Source organism: Antechinus flavipes, chromosome 4 (assembly GCF_016432865.1).
Source record: "Antechinus flavipes isolate AdamAnt ecotype Samford, QLD, Australia chromosome 4, AdamAnt_v2, whole genome shotgun sequence".
Lineage (NCBI taxonomy): Eukaryota > Metazoa > Chordata > Mammalia > Dasyuromorphia > Dasyuridae > Antechinus > Antechinus flavipes.
In genome coordinates, this window is record NC_067401.1 from 65,852,072 (window position 1) to 65,873,091 (window position 21,020).

Consider the following 21,020-nt stretch of genomic DNA (forward strand, 5'->3'; position numbering starts at 1 on the left):
GCTCTCAGAAATTCTAATGGCAAGGCAAGGTGTGTGTGACAGTGAGCGCATGCGCTATCTTGAGAAAATACAAAACTTTCCTAAAGGGGAAAAAAATAACAGCAACCTATCCTCAAAATGGACCCTCAAAAAACCTTCCCTGAAAACTTGACAATCGAAAGAAGAGTATCCGAAACTTTTAGAGGACAGAAGGGAAAGTATACTACTTAACTGGCTGCAACTGCCTATATTTTGGACTATGCTCAGGTTTGCTGTGCTGAGACCCAGCTCAGCATTAGATTTGAGCCAGAGACAGAGCAGAATTAGACTTGACCTGAAGTTTAAGCCGGTTCAATTTACTAGTTCTGCGCATGGCCAACAGGAGGAATTCAGGAGTACTGTATATCATGACACACCAGCTGATCTGACCAGATTAGGAGGTGTTCCTCAAACTGTTTTGAATTGATATGCACTAGTTTGAACCACCCATAGTCTAGCTCTTGCAACTCCAATAGAACCTTAAGGGTGGGGGAGGGAAGACTGGAATCCATAGAATGATAGAAGTAGCTGAAAGGTGTCAAAAGATTATAGATTTTTGACCTGGAAGGGTCATCATGAGAGATAGGGGAGTGAAGTGAAATATGAACTTCATATGAATTTAAATCCTGACTTCCTCATTCATTTCTGTGTCACTTTGGACAAGTCTCTTGAACTCAAGAAATAAAATTTGTGTAACATGCTAAGTTCTTTATAAATATTATCTCATTTGATCAACACAATAGGTTATTTGACTATTATCATCTCTTATACTTGAAAACACTGAGACAAGCAAAGTTTAAGTGGCTTGCCTGGGCCACTCAGCTGATATCACATTTGAACTCAAGACTCTAGACTCCAGATCACTTATGCTATCCACTAGGCTGCCTCATTGCCCCAGGACTAGATAACCCTGGAGTTCTCTTTTACTCTAAATCTCTGACCACTTCCCCTTCCCCGATTTTGCCAAAGAATAAAATGAAGAGTAAAGAGATTAAGTGACTTGTCCAGAATTCAGTTTCTCTGACTCCATAATTCCAGCTCTCCGTCCGTATCACCATCCTGCTTTTTTAAAGGTTGTCTAACTCAACCAGGAACTTCTACATTCCTAGCAACTGTTATCCAAGAGACCTCAAAATATAGGAACTCCTCCCACTGGACAGCTCTTTCCACTTTGAGATGCCTTTAGTTGTTAGGAAGTTTTTCTTTTATCAAACCTAAACTTGCCTTCTTTTCATCATCTACCCATTCCTTCTGGTCCTGTTAGGTGGCCATCTGCAATAAGTATAATTTGTCTTTCATAAAAGTCTTTCAAATTCTTGAAGACACAAGGGAACAATAGAATTCAGAGAACAAGACTCAGGATTAGGAGTTAGAGGGATGATTTGAATCCTAATTCTGTTTCTTACCTTGGACAGGTCACATTACCAACCACAGGTCTCAATCATCTTATCCACAAAACAAGGAAGTTTGACTCCTATAGTTGTAAAATCCTTTTCAGCTCTCTTAATCCTATGTTCTTACCTTCTCTCAGATTAATATTATTTTTCGCCTCTTCACATGGCATGATTAACCCAATTTACCACTCCTTTTCTCTTCTCCCAGTACAATCTTTTTTCCACTCCTAATTTCTTTTTTAAATCATCTCAGATTCTGAATACTCATATGGCATAATTCTAGTCCCCCCTCCTCAATACTTACTCTGAATTGAAAGGAACTTCAGAGTTCCTCCAAATCAACCAGGATCTGAGTAATATCCCCTCCTAAAATATTCTCTGAAAGTGGCCACTTTTCCTTCACTTGAAGATTTGGAGCAATAGAGACCTCATTCATCTTTTTACAAGGCAGCTAGCTGATACAAGTAGAAAGCAAGTTTTCCTGTAATTAGGAAGACCTGAATTCAAAGCCTGCCTCAATGCTTCATGGCTGAGTTGACCCATGGCAACTGAATTAACCTCACTGAATTTAACTCAGTTTCCTCTTCTGTAAAATTAGAATATTGATAGTATCTACCTCAAAGGGTTGTTGTAAGGATTAAATGAACCAACATGTATAAAGTGCTTTGCAAACATTAAAGCAAGGGAGGGAAACTTTTTTCTGCCAAGGGCCATTGGGATATTTATAACATCATTGGTGGGCCATTCAAAATTGTCAAGTTATAGAACTCAAGCAGTAAGAAGCTGTTGTATCTAGTTTTCAGCTCATCATCACTTGCAGTTGCCTCAGCAAATGATTTCACCCATTAAATAATTTAAGGGCTAGATGTTCCCCCCCTTCCTGCCCTGCATTAAAGTACAAGCTTACTATTCCTCTTTTTGTCATATTGGTGCTGTTTTTAAATGTTGTTATCACTTCCTAGGGATGGCACTCCAGTGACCAGAACCTACTATTTAACAAAATAGTAAAATTAAGCAAAACAAATTAAACCCATTTGACCATGTCCAACAATGGATGGCTTATATTCTGCCCCTGTAATCCACTACTTTTCTCCCCAAAAGAAGGTGTACTTCACCTTTAAACTCTGAATTCATCACTTGTCCCAGCATTGATCAAAGAGCTGGTGTTTTTCAATACATTATTGGAAACTATAGATTTATTAAGATACTAGTCACCCTTCTTTATGCCCCTTTCCAATGACCTTCCTATTTTTATGTCCTGAATTGGGACTGTGAGTGATCTCTATTATTGCAGCTATTTAAAGCAACAGATCGAGAAAGTTTTGCTTAGAGCTTCTTCTGCAAAAACATAAAGTCCCCTACACAAAGGCTAAATGCCTATTACTACTACTACTACTAATAACAGTTTGAATTTACCTAAACATTTTGTAAAGCACTTTGCAAACATAATCTCATTTGATTCTTTAATTTTTTTTTTCTTAAAGATTGGATCTCCCTCACTCAGTCTGGAAGTGCATGAGCCTGATCCCACTAGTGATCAGTACAGGTAACTTTGACCAGCTCCTTTTCAGCCCTGGGCCTGTTCAACCCTCTTTAGAGAAAAATTTTGGTCCTCCAATCCTGAAGTGGGAAATTCCACCATATTGATGCCAGACTTAATGAAAATACCCAGTCATAGCTCATTGCCGCTCAGAATTCCAGAGCTCAAGAGACCCACAAGATCCAGCATCTCTTACAGCTAGAATTACAGGTTTCTCAACATGCCCAATACCTCAGTTGATTTTCACATCTTTGTGTTTCCAGTATCATATCCCTATTTTGTAGATGAGAAATTGAGGCTGAGAAAGTTTCAGTAATGTGCCTTTGATCACACAGATCTCTAGGATTCACTATACCAGCAAAACAGGTTAGAGGAAGCAAACCAAATCTTTCAGTTAGGTTGAAGCAATCTAAATAGCCAATGAACACATCACTGAGATAGATTCAGTAAGCGTGACCCAAAAGAAAAATGGTCTCTAGGACTATTTTTTCATGGTCAGAAGGAGCTAAGTTTCCAGTTCTGTCCTATTATTTTTTTAAAATATAGCATGCCCTTTATTATATTTATATATGCACATGTCACAAAGCATATTTCTCCCTTATTAGATCATAAGCTTCTTGAAGGCAGGGATTTTCTTGCTTCTTTATCCTGATACATTGCAGAGCATCTTTCATGGAGAGGGATCATGTCTTAGTAGTTATTTAGTACAAATCTCTCATTTTACATTGAAGAGGTCGAGATGTGTCCAAGATGTGTCCAAACAGCTAGAAAATGACCTATTTGTGAGCCAAACCAGGTCCTCTGACCCGAAATTCAGGGCTCTTAGATACTTAATTTTAATGTCTGTTGTCTTAAATTGGAAATTCACAAATGATCAAATAAGAGAGAAATTTTTGCTTTAAAACTGTTTCATCTTTTTCTTGTATCCCCCCCCCCATTTACAACATAGTGAACATTTTCTGTTAACAATTCTATTAAGCTGTCATGAAAGGCACATTTAAGTTTCAGCCTCCAGTAGATATGCCCATCATATTGCTAGGGACACAGCTGAACCAATAAATATTACATTCCCTAGACATTTGCCAATTTCCTCCAAACACTCCTGCAAAAAGATTTTAAAAACTGCCAATAATTCTTGACATGATGATCTATTTAATTACATGGGAAAGTCAAGAACCTTACAATGTAATATAATACATGAATTTATAACTGTTAAATCAGGCAAATTTATTGCAGCTCATTTATTGAACTATTTTCATGGACTTACCCCAAAAAAGAGAGTTAATTGCATCAGGCAATTGCATGATATTTCCATCTCTCACATGTGAGGATACTTAGATCCCTAGTGATTTGTTATTGAGATGTAAGTTGGTAAACAAATATCCCGCTCCATCAAATCATGTTAGTTCAACCCACACTTTCTTTTTCTCAGGCTATAAGTAAACCCTCAGTTCATTGTTGTTTCAGTTCACATCTGTCATTTTTAAACTCTTTAGTCTATTAATGCATAAAGGTCAGTGAGAAATTAAAAAGGATTCATGATGATAAAAAAAACTAAAGATGTTAGTTTATACTAATAATCTTAAATATTAGAGAAAATGAGCTTCCACATTATCTGAGGTTTAATTCAGCCAAATGATGGGGGTATGAAGGGGGTTGGAACCATTTGTACTGATAGAGGACATTGGCCTTTGGGCCATGTTGGTGTTATAAGCAGCAGCATATCTAAGCAGCAAGTAACATTGTGAGGTTGCTGGTATTTATAGTCCAGTCTTCAGGATTACATATATACGTATATACATATATAGATGTATATATGTATGTGTGTGTATATATATATTAAGAACAAAGGAAACAATGAATGGAGTTAAGAGTTTTTGTGGCAGTGAGGGGCGGCTTGTGTTAGCATAACCTACCGATGTATAGCCTATTCCATGAAGGCAACAGGAGGACAGGTCCTCCTCGAAATCGGATGAGAATTGATCCCTAAGAGGACTGGTACTTCTCCCCAGGCTTAGTATCTGGATATGGTAGAGATCTCTTACCATATCCAGCTTCATTTACCCTATCATGGAACGAGTTGAGAGATCTCAGTAGCCAGCCCCTAAAGAAGCAGTGCCGGTATTATTCCTCTCCCCTAAATTAATTTCAGCACTTTATGTCCTGGCAGCAATGTGACTACCTATTGCCATTCCCCAACCAGAGCCCAATAAGAGAGCTTAAACTCTACTGGGTATTGTGATACATAAGACAGATAAATGCATTTCATGTAATTTAAGGTAGGCAATAGCAATAAAAACCAGGGGAATCATGAAAAAACTTCCTGAAGGAAAAAATAAGGATTCTAAGAGGTAAAGATGAAGAAAGAGTATGGGAGAAGTTTGAGGTAGAATGTCAAATTTCAGGAATTGACCAGAAATCTGGTTTGTTTGAAATAGAAAGTTTGATGTAAGGTGTAATGTGAAATAAGGAGGCAAAACCATTATTAGATCCATCAACAAATTCTGCTGAGAGCCATTTGAGACTAGAGATTATCATAGGACTATGCAAAAAGTCATTTCTGAAAAAGAGTTAAATGAGCTTTCAGATTAGTTGAGATGACACTTCTGGGATTTTTAATAAGCATAGTCATCTAGCTCAAAGATAGAATGAATTGGACAAGTCACCTAATCCTGTTTGCCTCAGTTTCCTCATCTGTAAAATGAACTGGAGAGGAAATGGCAAACCATTCCAGTATCTCTACTATGAAAATCCCAAAGTGTCCATATGAATAATCAACTAAACAACAACAACAGCATCTACTTCACAGAATCAAAGGACTTAATATGTGTAAAGTATGTTGTAAACCTTAAAGTAATACATAAGTGCAAGCTATAATTGTCAACTCAAGTGCTACACTCTACCATTCTACTCTAGACTTTTTCTTATTTCCTCAATTTAGGTGGAGGAGGACCCAATTGGCCTTTATGTTAATTTTATATACAGAGTATCCCAAAAGTACAGCTTTATGCTTTAAGATTCAGAGGATAGCCTGTTTATTTGTTATTTTACTTACCTCAATACCTCTTGTTTCCTCCCAAGAGAATGCAAACTCTTTGAAGGCAGAGTCTTCTGTTCTCTTTTTAGCAGACACTAAACAGATGTTTGTTGAATAAATTAAATGGATGAATTGAATGAGCTGGCTGGATCAAATGGATGAATGGAGGTTATACATCTGAAGCAAAGATGAATCTTGTTTAACACTAACAACCTGAAAAAGTCTATCATTGACTTCTGGCTTCTTTTACTCATCCTCTTCCCATTTTCCATTACTCTCAGTCCTAAACTTACCCCTTCTTTTGATGATGATATATTCATGACAGTGGGTCTCTAGTTTAAAGGATTTATGGATATTTTTGTCATTTTTCCTCCTACATTTTTATTTAAAGTTTTGAGTTCCCTATTGTATCTTTCTTTCCTTCCTCTCTTCCCTCCCCAGATGGTAAGCAATCAGCTATGTTATATATGTGCAATTATGTAAAACATTTTCATATTAGTCATTTTGTATAAGAAAACTCAAATAAAAGAAAAAATGGAAAAAAGAAAGTGAAAAATAGCAATTCAGTCTGTATGCAATCAATATCAGTTCTTTTTCTGGAGGAGGGATAGTATGCTTCATCATTAATCCTTTGGAATTGTCTTGGATGACCCTTACTGAGAATAACTAAGTCATTCACAATTCTTCATTGTCCAATATTGCTATTACTGTGTACAATGTTCTCCTGGTTCTGAATACAAAGTATTGCTAGTCTTAAAGATTTAAAAAGAATTTATCTTGTCATGTACAGTGCTTAACACAGTGCCTCGTGTTATGGACCAGAACTCTGAACTTGAAACAAAGGAGTCTTACAAGATACTAAGTCAGTGGAATTGATAGAGACAATAGTTAACTAATTTAGCATGGTTCAGTATGATTGACTTAAACCTACAAGGAGATGTTATGGGTCAGAACTTGAAACAAGGTACTAAGTGGAATTAAGGAGACAATCTAGTTTAGCATTGATTTAATCCTACAACAAATAATGGTTTCCTAGTGATATAATGATTGGTTTATACTCAACTTGTTTTTTAGGATTGTATTAGTTAATATTTTTTATTGTATTTTGATCTGAAAAGGATGTGTTTACTATTTTTGCTTTTCTGCATTTGGTTGTGAGATTTTTACGTCTGAATATGTGGTCAGTTTTCGTGTAGGTGTCACATGCTGATGAGAAAAAGATATAATCCTTTCTATTACTCTTCAATTTTCTGTAAACAGCTATCATATCTAATTTAACCAGAATTTTCTTCACCTCTTTATTTTTTTGTTAAATTTATCTAGTTCTGAGAGGGGAAAGTTGAGGCCCTGCACTAGTATAGTTTTATTGTCTATTTCCTCCTGAAATCTGTCGTTTCTTCAGAAATTTAGATGTTATATTATTGGATGCATATATGTTTAGTATTGATGTGACTTCATTGTCTATGGTACCTTTCAGCAAGATAAAATTTTCCCTCTTTATCTCTTCTAATTAGATCTATTTTTGCTTTTGCTTTGTTTGAAACCATGATTGCTACCTCTGCTTTCTTTGCTTCAGCTGAAGCATAATAAACTCTGTTCCAGCCTTTTATCCTACAAATATCTATGTGCTTCAAATGTCTTCTTGTAAACAACATATTGTAAGCTTCTGGTTTTTAATCTGTTCTGCTATCTGCTTCCATTTTACGGATGAGTTCATTCCATTCACATTTATAGTTATAACTATGTATTTCTCTTCATGCTCTCTTTTGCTTATTACCCCTTCTTTGATTTCTCACTCTTTCCCTCCTCAAAAATATTTTACTACTAATCAGTGCCTTTCCTAGTATACCCTCCCTTTTATCAGCCCTGCCCTCTATTCTATTAGCCCCATTCCTTTTTTACTTCCTTATAAGTAAATCCTAAATCCAAATGAATGTATAGCTATTTCCTCTTTGAGTCAATTTTGATGAAAGTAAGATTTAAGCTTTTCCTGTCACACATCCTACCCCCACCTTCTCCTTCATATTATAATAGTTCTCTCATGTCTGTTTTATGTTGGATAATTTACCCCCATTCAAACTCCTCCCCCCCCCTTCCACTTCTAGTGTTATTTTCTTTTTTGACATTTTATTTTGTTGGGAGTATTTGGGGAGAGGAGAATATCATTCCATTCAAGTTACCTTATGTCCACATCCTCTGTCTATTTCTAATTGCACTTTATAGTAATAAAATTGAGTAACAAATATTTTATCATATAGAAATATAAACACAAAAATTTCTTATTTTTTCTCTTATTTCTTTTTTTTGCCTTTTTATGTTTCCCTTGAGTCTTGTATTTGGAGGTTAATTGGAGGTCACAAATTTTTTTTACAATTTTTTTTATTAGAAATGCTTGAAAGTTCTCTGTTTCATTAAATAGCCACACCCCGCCCCCCAAAAAAGTTATAATCAATTTTGCTAGATAAGTGATTCTTGGTTACAATTCTAACTCTGTTGTCTTCCGGTATATCATATTTCAATCCCTCCAGTTCTATAACATGGAAGTTGCCAAGTCCTGTGTAATCTTGACTACAGGTTCATGATATTTGGATTGTTTCTTTTGGGCTTTTTGCAATATTTTCTCTTTGATCTGTGAGTTCTGGAATTTGGTTATGATATTCCTAGAAGTTTTCATTTTGGGATCTCTTTCAGGTAGTGATTGGCAGATTTTTTTCAATTTCTATTTTGCCCTCTGGTTTTAATATCAGGACAGTTTTCTTTGAAAATTTCTTGAAAGATGTTGTCCAGATTTTAATTTTGATCATGGTTTTCAAGAAGTCTAATAATTCTTATATTATCTCTCTGGGGTCTATTTTCTATGTCTTTTCATGTTTTTCTGATGAGAAATTTCACATTTGCTTCTATTTTTAAAAATTTGATTTTGTTTTATTGTATCTTGATGTCTCATAGTTAATAGTTTCCTCTTCTTTGATTCTAATTTTTAAGGAATTATTTTCTTTAATGAGTTTCTGTACTTCTTTTTTACATTTGGCCAGTTCTATTTTTAGAGAGTTATTTTCCTTGGTAAATTTTTATATATCTTTTTCCATGCTACTGTCTCTCTTGCATTACTTTCATTTATTTTCCCAATTTTTCTTCTTTTCTAATTTACTTTTCAAAATTCTTCTTAAACTCTTCAAGAAATTCTCTTTAGGCCCAAGACTAAATTATATACACACACACACACAGCCAGAGCCAGAGCCAGAGCCAGGGAGAGCCAGAGAGAGGTTTTACATGTAGCCATTTTGATACAATTGTCCTCTTCTAAGTTTGTGCCTTGATCCTCCCACACTATGATCACCATAGTAACTTTCTATAATCAAGTTCTTTTTACATTTTTTGCTTTGAGTGTGTGTGTGTGTGTGTGTGTGTGTGTGTGTGTGTGAGAGAGAGAGAGAGAGAGAGAGAGAGAGAGAGAGAGAGAGACTGACTATCCCTTGTTCTCCTAATTTGCTTATAGTATCAGCCTTTATGTCTAAATCATGAACCCCTTCAAATTCTCAACCTTTTGTTCTTCCAGATGAATTTTTAAATATTTTTTCCTAACTCTATAATTTTTTGGCAGTTTGGTGGTCATGGCATTGAATAAGTAGATTAATTTAGGTAGAATTGTCATTTTTATTGTATTTGCTCGGCCTACCCATGAGACTTGATAATTGTTTAGATCTAACTTTATTTGTGTGGAAAATGTTTTGTGTTCATAAAGTTCCTGGCTTTGTCTTGGAAGATAAACTTTCAAATATTTTACATTATTTACAACTATTTTAAATGGAATTTCTCTGTATCTCTTGCTGCTGGACTTTGTTGGTAACATATAGAAATGCCAATGATTAATATGGATTTATTTTGTATCTTGCAACTTTGCTGAAGTTATTCATTGTTTCTAGTGGTTTTTTAGTTGATTCTCTAGGATTCTTTCAGTATACTGTCATGTCATCTACAAAGAGGATAATTTAATTTCCTCATTACCTACTCTTAATTCCTTTCATTTCTTTTTCTTTCCTTATTGCTAAAGCTAACATTTCTAATACAATATTGAATAGTAATGGTAATAGCAGACAACCTTGTTTCACCTCTGATCTTATTAGGAATGGTTCTTGTTTATTCCTATTACAAGAAATGCTTGCTGATGGTTTTAGATAGATGCTACTTATCATTTTAAGGAAAATTCCATTTATTCCTATGCTCTCTAGTGTTTTTAACAGAGAGAGTGTTTCTTTTATGTATCTATTAATATAATATGATTTGAGTTTGGTTATTGATATAGTCAATTAAGCTAATACTTTTCCTAATATTAAACCAGTCCTGCATTCCCGATATATCCTACTTGGGCATAGTATATTATCCCAGTGACAAGTTATTGTAATCTCTTTACTAATATTTTATTTAAGATTTTCGCATCAACATTCATTAGGAAAATTCATCTAGAATTTTCCTTCTCTGTTTTGACCTGGCCTGGTTTAAGTATCAGCATCATATCTGTGGCATAAAAGGAATTTTGTAGGAACTACTTCTTTCCCTATTTTTTCCAAACTTAGCTGTTTGAATATGATTACAAAATGATACAGGGAGTAATTAAAGGGACTGCTATACCCCTCTTCTACTTCTTAATTCATTCTCTGATTTTCCATTTTTCTCTTGACCTTCCTCCTTGCTTTCTCAATCCTTTACTTATAATACTTGCATGCCCCAACAACATGTTCTGTTTTAATGATTCACTAGTCAATACCCTAAAAGCCCAACTCTCACATCTTGGACCTTCTATTGCTCAGGACTCCTAAAAAATTGATTTACAAACATTTCTAGGGAAAGTGAATAAATCAAGCTCCCTTTAACCTCTATAAACATATGCTTGTTTAATCACAGCTGACCCCTAACTTCTGCACAAATGTCTAATTTTCTTAGACTCCAGTTTAACTGGAATGTAGACACTGACTTTTGAACAGGCTGCTGATAGTTAGGAAGTGAAGCAGGGACCCTGCTATATCATAGGCAGAGTAACATTCAAGAGCTCTAAGTAGTGGGTCCCACAATTACCAAGGCATTTTCCCACTTTTTAACTAAAAACCTAGATAAAGGTGAACTTCATCCCTGGATGATGCTGAGGAAGAAGAGGGCAAGAAAGTATGCTCAAATACATTTAATATTGGCTACTGAGAATTTACTTAAGATTTATTTCATTTCCTTTTCTGTTCTAAGTAAATGCTTTCATCAATTGATGATGTGGTCTTCTTTGTTAGAGTGGTAATAACTGAGTATCAAAGCTTGAGTTGACATTATAAGTCTCAGATTTCATCCTGTGGTATGAGAATGAATCATATTTGAAGCTACTTATTTCCAATTAGAAGTTTCTGGTTTCACCTTAGGGGAGCACAAGCTATGACAGGTTGACCTATGTCCAAAATAATCCTCACTGAACCCTGTAATTTGTGGGAACTCTAGAATGGGATGAAAAGAAAGCTGAAGTAGCAGTTCCATTTTTTTTCACACTATCTTTGGATGATATCTAGAGAAGACTTTTAGAAGCTATATAGACACAGAACGATAAGAATAGGAACCAGATCTGCGATTTATTAGTTATAGGATATTCTAAGGTGAGGAAACTCCCTCTACCAATGCAGTATCTATCAGTCTTGGTTATCTAAAGCATAAGGGGTAAATGATATGCCCAGGGTCACATAGCCAGTATGGGTCAGAGGTGAAACATGAACCCTAGTAATACTACAACAAGAATAAAAACAACAAGCAGTTATACAGTATAAGACTGCAAGGTTTGAAAAGCACTTTACATATATTGAGAACCTGGAGAAATAGGTTCTAATAATTAGTCCTATTTTACAAATGAGGAAATGAGGACAGAGACATTGAGTTGTCTGAGGTCATGAAGCTAGTTGTGTCTAAGACCAGATTTGAATTCACATATATCATCCATCTGCTTTGAAGTCTTTTTGACTACTGAGCCAACTCTGTCCACTGCCTGCCTAGAGGCAGATAAAGTAAGAATAAGCAGTTAAAAATGCCTGAGTCCAAATTCAGCCTCAGGCATATACAACCTATGTGACAGGCACAAGTTACTTCATATTTATCTGCTTCCATTTCCTGATCTGTAAGATGGGGATAATAATATCTACTTTCCAGGATTGTGAGGTTTAATGAGACAGTATTCATAAAGTACTTGGCACAGTACCTGGTACATGGCAGGCACTTAATTAATTTTTGTTTCCTTCCTTCCTCCTTTCTTGCTTGCTTCTTCCTTTTTTTTTTTTTTTTTTTTTTTTTTGGCTTCTTTCCTTCCTTCTTTCCTTCCTCCCTCCTTTTTTCCCTTCCTTCTCTTGGTCCCTTTCTCCCTCCCTCCCTCTCTCCCTCTCTTCCTTCCTTCTTTTCCTTCCCATGCTTTTTTTTCTCTTCTGAAGTTGTATTCAGGCAGAATTGGCATTGACTCTTTGGCTCTAGAAATCACCTTGAGCATCATCATCATTATAAATAGCCCGTAATTAACTAGCCCTTTAAAGATGGTTTTGCAAACATTTTTCTCCTTTGCTCCCCCAGAACTCTGCATTTCTAAGTGGAGATTTTTATTTGAAATCAAGTATGAGCTTGAAAATATCTTCTTTTATAATCTCTTCCACAACCATATACCTTGAAATTTTGCTGACTGTCAGCTGTCTTTTCTCATTGCCCAGCTCTGGCCAGCATCAGTGTCCTTCAGAGGACTTTGCAGTCCTATAGTGTGGCTGGGTCCTAGCCCTAGAAGGCTGAGTCACCTAAAAAATGCAAAGAAGCTTCCCAAGGAGCCTGCTATGGAGGGGCTGACTTCATTTCTGCAGCCACGTGGGGCTGAAGACAACTGGCTGCAGGACAACCTGTCATCTGACCGCTTTATCCTTAGCCTTAGGTAAAGATGCCTTTTTATTCTTTTGCAAAAAAAATATATATATTATATATTAATATATACACACACATATATATATATTAACCTTCTTACCGATTAGTTTGCTGTTGCATCATTAAAGAGAGAAAGGTATGTTCATTCTTCATCTTGGGGAACACCCCAAACCCCAATAGCTAGATGGTGCAATAGGTAGAGCATTGAGCCTCAATCGACTCTCAGACACTCACTCGTGTGACCCTGGAAAAGTCTATTTCACCTCAGTTTCCTCATCTGCAAAATGAGGATAATTATAACACCTACTTCCAGGGTTGTTATAAGGATCAAATGATACATTTGTAAAATGTCTGGCATATAAGAAGGTGCTTCATAAATGCTTCTTTCCTTCCTTTCTCATACTAATGTTTAAAGAGTCACATTTGAGATGCAAATTGACAGCTCTACTTTCGTAAAGGCATACTTTGGACCCTTAATGAGCTTTATAAATGGAAAGGGGTAGTTGTCATTGTTCAATTGTCCTAGGTTCTTTTCCAGCTCATTTTATAGAAGCAGAAACTGAAGCGAAAAAGGTTAAGTGACTTTCCCAGGGTCATCCTGCTATTAAGTGTCTAAGGCCAGATTTGAACTCAGGAAGATGTAACTTCAGGTCTAGCAACTGTTCTGCCACCTGGTGGCCCAGTTCAAGTTTTAGAAGCATAAAATACTAGATCTGGGTGGAACCTGAGAGACTTAGGTAATTATAGGATTATAAACTTAACCACTAGAAAGAACTTTGAGATCATCTGATTCTAAATTAGTGGTTCACAAGCTTTTTAGTCTCAGGACTCCTTTACACTCTTGAAAATTATTAAGGATACCCTCTCCCCAAAGTTTTTGTTTATAAGGATTATATCTATGGATATTTATCATATTGGGAATTTAACTGTCTTAATATTAATATGAAATCATTTATGAAATTGTTAGGACCTTACCAATCCCTTGAAAGAGTTTTAGCTACCCCCAAATCATACTTTGAGAACTGCTGATCTTGTCCAACCCTATCATATGACACCAGGGAAGAGACTTAACTTGCCTAGTATCACAAAATTAGTCAGAGGAAGGGCCAGGGTTCAAACCCAACTGTCCTAACTTTCAGGCCAGAGCTCTTTCAACTATATCATTCTGCTTGGTGTAAAGTCATAATAAAAATCAAATACAATGTTAAGATCCCTAAAGTCTCGTCTCCTTTAAATGGCACTGGAAATGGAAAGGTTCAGAGGTATTTAGAATAATTAGAGTTTGTTATCTGCATAAACCACCAGATGGCATTCTGAGCTTGAGTTGCTTTCACCCCCAAGTGACTGACCATGAGTGATTTCCTCACATATTGCAGGAGTCCCATCTGGGTCTCAATAGCTTTTAGCCTAAGGACCGTCTATAGAGCCATATCTCTGTTTAAGGACACAGAGCAGCCTCGATTCCCTATGGCTCCCAGATTTGGAAATCAACCCCACTTCTATCTTCTCTCATTTAGTCTAGGGTTAAAAATGTGAAAATTGTCATCATGTGGACTTGACTCTTCAATAATGGAGTGATTCAAGCCAGTTCCAATAAATCTGTGATGAAGAGAGCTATCTGCATTCCACTATCCACACTGTAATGTGGATCACAATATATTATTTTCACCTTTTTTGTTTATTTGGTTGTTTTTTTTCTTTCTCAACCCCTCTTTATCTGATTTTTCTTGCACAGCATGATGAATGTGGAAATATGTATAGAAGAATTGCACATGTTTAATCTGTATTGGATTACTTGCTAATTAGGGGAGGGGTGAGGGGGAGGAAAGGAGAAAAATTTGAAACACAAGGTTTTGCAATGGTGAATGTTGAAAACTCTCTTTGCACGTTATTTTGAAAAATGAAAAAACTATTGTCATAAAAAAGAAAAAGTTAAAAAAAGATTATTCTTATGGAAAAAATCCAGCATAATATACTAGATTTGGAATTGAAATCCAATCCTGGCTGTGCTACTTTACTATCTATGTGAACTTTAGCAAGTTATTTAACTTCTCTGCTCTTCAGTTTCCTCATCTACAAAATCAGGAACTGGGTAAGATGACCTAAGGGTCTTTTCCAATTCTAAATCTATGATCTGTAATTGTAAAGAGTCATAACTCTGAAGAAGTATACTTGAAACAAGGTGTTAACTCAGTGGAATTGATGAGATAATGGTTCTCTAGTTCACATATATCTAGTATGATATAATATAATCATTTAGATTGGCTTATACCCAGTATACTGTAATGATGTAACTGTAATAGGATATATAACCTGGGGACAAAGTCAGACGAAGAGAAAGACTGGTTGAGACTGACAGACTGCTGGAGGATACTGGCTCAGACTGAGACTGGGTCAAACTATGATAGACACAGACTATGAAGGAGACAATAAAGACTTTGGATTCTATTCTTGTCCATCCTCATGGTGACTATCCTGCTGAAATCAAGGCCCTTCTGAGAGAGACCTCCAGAAAGCTAGCCTGGACTTCACATGTAATTATTTTATAAATTTATCAGAATGGCTCTCTCTCCATCCCTTTAAGATACTTAACTCTTTCCAACTTTGGAAAACTAACTTGTCAAGTCATCCTCACATCTGAAAGGAGAGTTCAGATGCCCATCTTTTGTCAATGTTGTAGAGAGTTCATTCTATACAGAGCAATATGTATTTTGATGCACAAACATACAATGTGACTCCACCACAATTAATTTATGCCCTAAAACCCACTGTCCAATTATCTAACCAGGATCCAATTCCCTAATCACCAAATTCAGACCAATAAACTTCTATTTAAATCCTTTTTCTTTTTTTTAAATAGTATTTTATTTTTCCAAATACATGCAAAGAAAGGGTTTTTTTTTTCAATTTTTCTTTTATTTTGGTGAGGCAATTGGGGTTTTGACTTCCCCAGGGTCACACAGCTATTATTAAGTGTTAAGCGTCTAAGATCACATTTGAACCAGGTCCTTCTGACTTAAGGGCCAGTGCTCTATCAATTGCACCATCTAGTTTCTCCACAAAGACAGTTTTCAACATTCACCTATGCAAAATTGTATTCTAAATTTTCCTTCTTTTCTCTTCCCTTTGTCCTCCCCAAATCTGCAAACAATCCATTAAATTCTTTTTTCTAATCTAGTACTACTGGAATTTCATAAAAGATGGTTCTGGGTTTTTGTTGCAGTTTAGTCTCACTTTGAATCTATTATTAATACCTCAGCAATTGTAAAATTAAACTGGCATAATACTAGAAAACTCCACCATTCTGAATTTCCTCATTTTTGAAGACTATCTCCTTTTCTAGAGATCAGTACTTAGAATAATACTCATCTTCTGGCTAAATATAAAACCTTGCAATCCAAACATATGCAGTCTACTAGTATTGCTGAGAACAATCTTTGTCCCATGGGACTTAGCCATCCTTTCCTGGAATTTTTGAACACACGGTGTAAATTTCTTTTTACCTGGCAACACTACTCCTAAATCCTAAGAGGGTTTCAATATAGTTTTTTCTGTCTTTCCCTCTCCCTTTCTCCTTCTCCTCCTCTTTTCTCTGACTTCCATTCTCTTTTTAATTCTCTTCTTCCCCCTTTTCCATTTTTTGTCTCTGTCTTTGTTCATCTCTCCATGACATCTTTTTCTCATTTTCATGAATGAGGCACCACACATTTGTTGCAAGTAGCTCATCAAGTAAAGTCGATGGCCCTATATCTCTCTTTAATATAATAATGCCCTGTTGTTGTCTGTTCTCTGCTTCTACACCAGAAGGATCCCAAGACTTTATCATTTTTAACTCTGCTTTGCCATGTCCAATCTCTGTCTCCTCAGTCCCCATAACCTGCAGCTTCCTCTTCAGAAGAATTTCTGAAGCTATAGAGCCTCTTATACCTTTCAGTAAGCTTATCTCTTCAGAAACCCAAGTAAAATATTCTCAAATGATTCATTATATCGCTCTCCCCTTGATACTTCATACTTTCTTCTCTGATCAATCAGGTTCTGTGGAGACTAAATCAGTAACATCATTAATCATCTGGTTCAATTTCCATATTACTCCATCTTCAAAATGAACTTATTTCCCCTTGATATCTTTATATTCTTTTGCAATTTATCATGGGCCAATTAGAATTCTGTGAACACAGACACATAATCCTGAAGACAGTTACTTTTTTTTCCCCACAGCCACTAAAAGAATGGATTGTTAAGGCCTTTTGTCTGTTTATCAAAATACTTTCCCCACCTTGTCAAATATGTCTTAAGTTTCTCATTGTATTTGGAATCCCAGCAGTTGGATGTAGAGTCACATTTATCAATCCCTCTCATTTCTAAGTGCTCCCAGTCAGTATCTCCTGGTTTCTGCCCTGAACTAAAAGAGATACCCAAGAGATCTGGCAGATCAGAGGATCATAGCTACAGAGATAGAAGAGATCACAAAACACAACCAATCCAAGCTTCTCAATATACAAATGAGCAAATTGAGATCCGAGATTTAGTGATTTGCCCAAGATCACGCATGCAGTAAGCTTCAGAGATGGAGTTTGAACTCAGGTTCTTTGTCTCCAAAGTCAGTTCTCTCTTGTGAAAAGTATCTTACAATTCTTGCCTATTCCCCTTGCTGACTGGGCCAAGATAGTAATATTTTTACTTTGCCTTTTATTTCAAGAAAGGGCTTTTGTTTCTAAATTGTCCTCTGGCTGGTCTGATGGGGATAGACAGATGTGTGTGTGTATCTTTATCAAGCAAGCAAAAGGCTTACATTCTAACAAGGGAAAATAATACATAAAGGGCTGTGAGAGATGAGATGTGAGAGATGAGAGGTACAATTTATGAGTACATGATGAAGACACATCCAAAAAATGGTTTAAAAGCCTGGACCCCTTGGCAAGACAAGACAAAAACTTACAGAGAGAAAATGGCAAAAGAGTGGAAGGAAAATGAGAATGAAGATGATGGCTGGAGGGCAGTCAGTATGGTGAGGTAAAAGTCAAGGAAGTGAACTTGGAAAAATCCCTTAGCCTGTCAGGGTTTCCTTTTATAAAATGGAGACTTCAACTAGACGATGGCTAAGGTTCCCACCATATCTAAAATTCTGTGATTCTATGACTATGTTAAAAGAATTATTAGACCAGAGGTATTTTTCTGGTCATTTCCTTGAGTTCCTGGACAAATTCCCAGATTTCAAGTAGTTTCAGTAATAAAATCCACAGAATCCATTCAGATTGTTATGACATAGAATGCTTGTTTAGAAGACTTTAAAAATCAGCTAGTACTTGAAATGAGTGAAGTAATAGGGCATGTAAATCTATTGATTCTGCTTACCTTAACCCAACAAAACACCCTCTCATCACTTACTGAAAAAGAAATATATTTCAGCCAGCACCATTATTATAGCATGTTAGTTTCTCCAGGGCAGGCTCAAGATTGCTTATTCAGCTTTTCAATTAAAAACTCAGTTTTCTCCTATAAATCACTGAAATTAAATTATGTAATATTTATAATCATATAATGCACTATTCATCCTCCTTCAGCACCTCCCCTACCCGTTGTACTTTTCATTCGCCAAAGGAAATTAATACTTTAAGATAATAGTTACAAAGTATTTAGAGATCAGTCACTGAATTTTAAGTTTAATATGGGTATTGACTTCACTAATTCTTAATTGCTTCACTGATCAATTGTTGTATTCCAGAAAAACTTCAGGCTTTTCTAGCCAAGTTCTTCTCTGTCCACCAGGGCTTATTATGTATCATAGTCATCCTCTCCTCCTTGTTACCTGGTTTTTTGTTTGGTGATTTCAGTCCTGTTCTCACCCTTCATAACCCCATTTGGAGTTTTCTCAGCAAAGATACTGGAATGTTTTGCCATCTCTTTCTCCAGCTCATTTTACAGATGAACATCTGAGGTAAACAGACATAGCTTACGAGGATTTGGACTCATGAAGATGAGTCTTCCCGACTCTAGGTCTAGCATTCTATCCACTGCCACCTAGCTGCATCTCTTACCTACTAGCTCTGCCTTTCTGTCTGGAATCCACTACCCAACCCCCTATATCTGGAACTTTCTTGTTATCTCTTCCATATTGTAGGAGTTAGGAGTACAGTACCCCTGTGATCTAGAAAATCCATATAAAATTTTTTCATACCAGAAAAGTTATAATTTTTTTTTAATTTTCATTTTATTTAGTGTTTATAATATCTTATGGTAAGTTTTGAGTTATTTGACCATAGGCTATACTATACAATACCACACTTTTATTTTAGGTATTTCCCAATTTCTAAACTTTTTCCGTGCATCTGCTAGCTTTTGAATGTCATCTGTGTCTTCCACAAACCCCACTTCCACTCCAATTTCCATTTAATTTCTTATACAGACCCATGATATATTGAAACTACAATGGGGAATATTGTGTTGGGGAAAGATAACTGTATTCTGGTCTAGATACTTCGTTTCTTAATTCTGACCCTAGAAATGGGAAACCATTCAAGACTGTGAGGTCAAAACCCTACTCCTCCAAGACATCAGAGCAACTGAGAAGCTCCAGGAATCCAGGAGTCCCAAGAAAGACTTGATTATAACTATGCACTACATCTAGCTAAATTATCTATCACAGACTCTTACTTCCTATATGGAGCTAAAAATCACCTTCTTTGATCTTCTTTGAAGAAATCCTTAGTACCTTCCCTAATTTCTCTCCAGAGATGTTAAGCCCAGCCCCAGAGGATTATGATCTACCTAAATTTATGGGTGTTAAGTTCAGACCCTACAACACATAGGAGATTTAATGGTATATGGATGCAGCAGCAGGACCCAGACTGGGGCTGACTAGGTATAGCAAGTTACACAAGGGCACTCACCTATTCACATTTCAGCTCAAAGGTAGCCGTTCCAAAGATGAGTGGAATAATTTCCACAAATAGTTAAGGCACGGTTTCTCTAAAGTCTCTGTAGTTCCAGCATGCTCAGTTATTGTAACTCTAAGCCAAGGTACTAACACATACATGCACAAACACATTCCTTGGTTAATCCTGGAGTAGGCTTTTGGACATAAATATCAGTGTCATGCAGGAATCTATGGACATAAATATCAGTGTCATGCAGGAATCTATAGGTAGATTACTTATTATTGTGAAGATAATCTTCACAGAGCTCTTCCTCCCATATATATCATTGCAAAGAGGCCACCCCAGCTTTGACAGATCAGATGGGAAGGCTTCAAGCATAGGACTACATAGCTGCTACCCAAAGACTGGCACAACTAAATTGGAGATTATTGGCAGTTTGGCTCTGCTGGAGGAGAGATTACTTGGCCTGACAATTCTCAAACTATTAAGTTGTTAACTTGTGATCTGCACAAATACTCACCAAAAAATTTACTGATTTTATAAATTTAAAGTGACAAAAATAAAAATTTGATCAAAAATAAAAACTGATCTTACATGAGATTTGCGGCATTCACAAACTCAATTGCCAACCCACAACTAAGATTCTATGATGACATGATAGAACATTTTCTGTCTGTGGAATAAACCAATCTTTAGGGTGTGATGTTTTAGAGAGGAAAAAAGAAAGGAATATACCCTCATTGGTCCCCAAGCCCAAGTTACAATGGGAAACTACCTAACATTTGAACTGCTAAATAAAAGTGAGCTGCTTGATTATAAATTTAAAGTGACAAAAATAAAAATTTGATCAAAAATAAAAACTGATCTTACATGAGATTTGCGGCATTCACAAACTCAATTGCCAACCCACAACTAAGATTCTATGATGACATGATAGAACATTTTCTGTCTGTGGAATAAACCAATCTTTAGGGTGTGATGTTTTAGAGAGGAAAAAAGAAAGGAATATACCCTCATTGGTCCCCAAGCTCAAGTTACAATGGGAAACTACCTAACATTTGAACTGCTAAATAAAAGTGAGCTGCTTGAAGACTTCATTAGAAGTATTACTTCTGAGATTCTGTTATACAAACAATCTACTTCCTTTAATTAAGAATTGCAACTTTTTTTGCTTGCAATTCTCATCTAACTTTCTACCTAACCTAGTACCTAATAATGTTCTACATGTT

The 21,020-nt window shown here is 36.0% G+C and overlaps 2 long non-coding RNA genes across 2 annotated transcripts in view; one reads left to right on the plus strand and one right to left on the minus strand.

Moving 5' to 3' along the window:
• The window catches only part of LOC127559461 (uncharacterized), a 55,008-nt gene that overhangs the window by 17,733 nt on the left and 16,255 nt on the right, over positions 1-21,020 (plus strand). Inside the window, exon 2 of the long non-coding RNA XR_007953134.1 lies at positions 2,897-2,958. This is a non-coding gene — a long non-coding RNA (uncharacterized LOC127559461). The remainder of the gene's footprint in view (positions 1-2,896; positions 2,959-21,020) is intronic.
• On the minus strand, positions 19,106-20,997 carry LOC127559462 (uncharacterized). The gene is made up of 2 exons (XR_007953135.1): positions 20,843-20,997; positions 19,106-20,566 (listed from the first exon to the last, which is right to left on the minus strand). It is a non-coding gene; the product is annotated as an uncharacterized LOC127559462 (long non-coding RNA).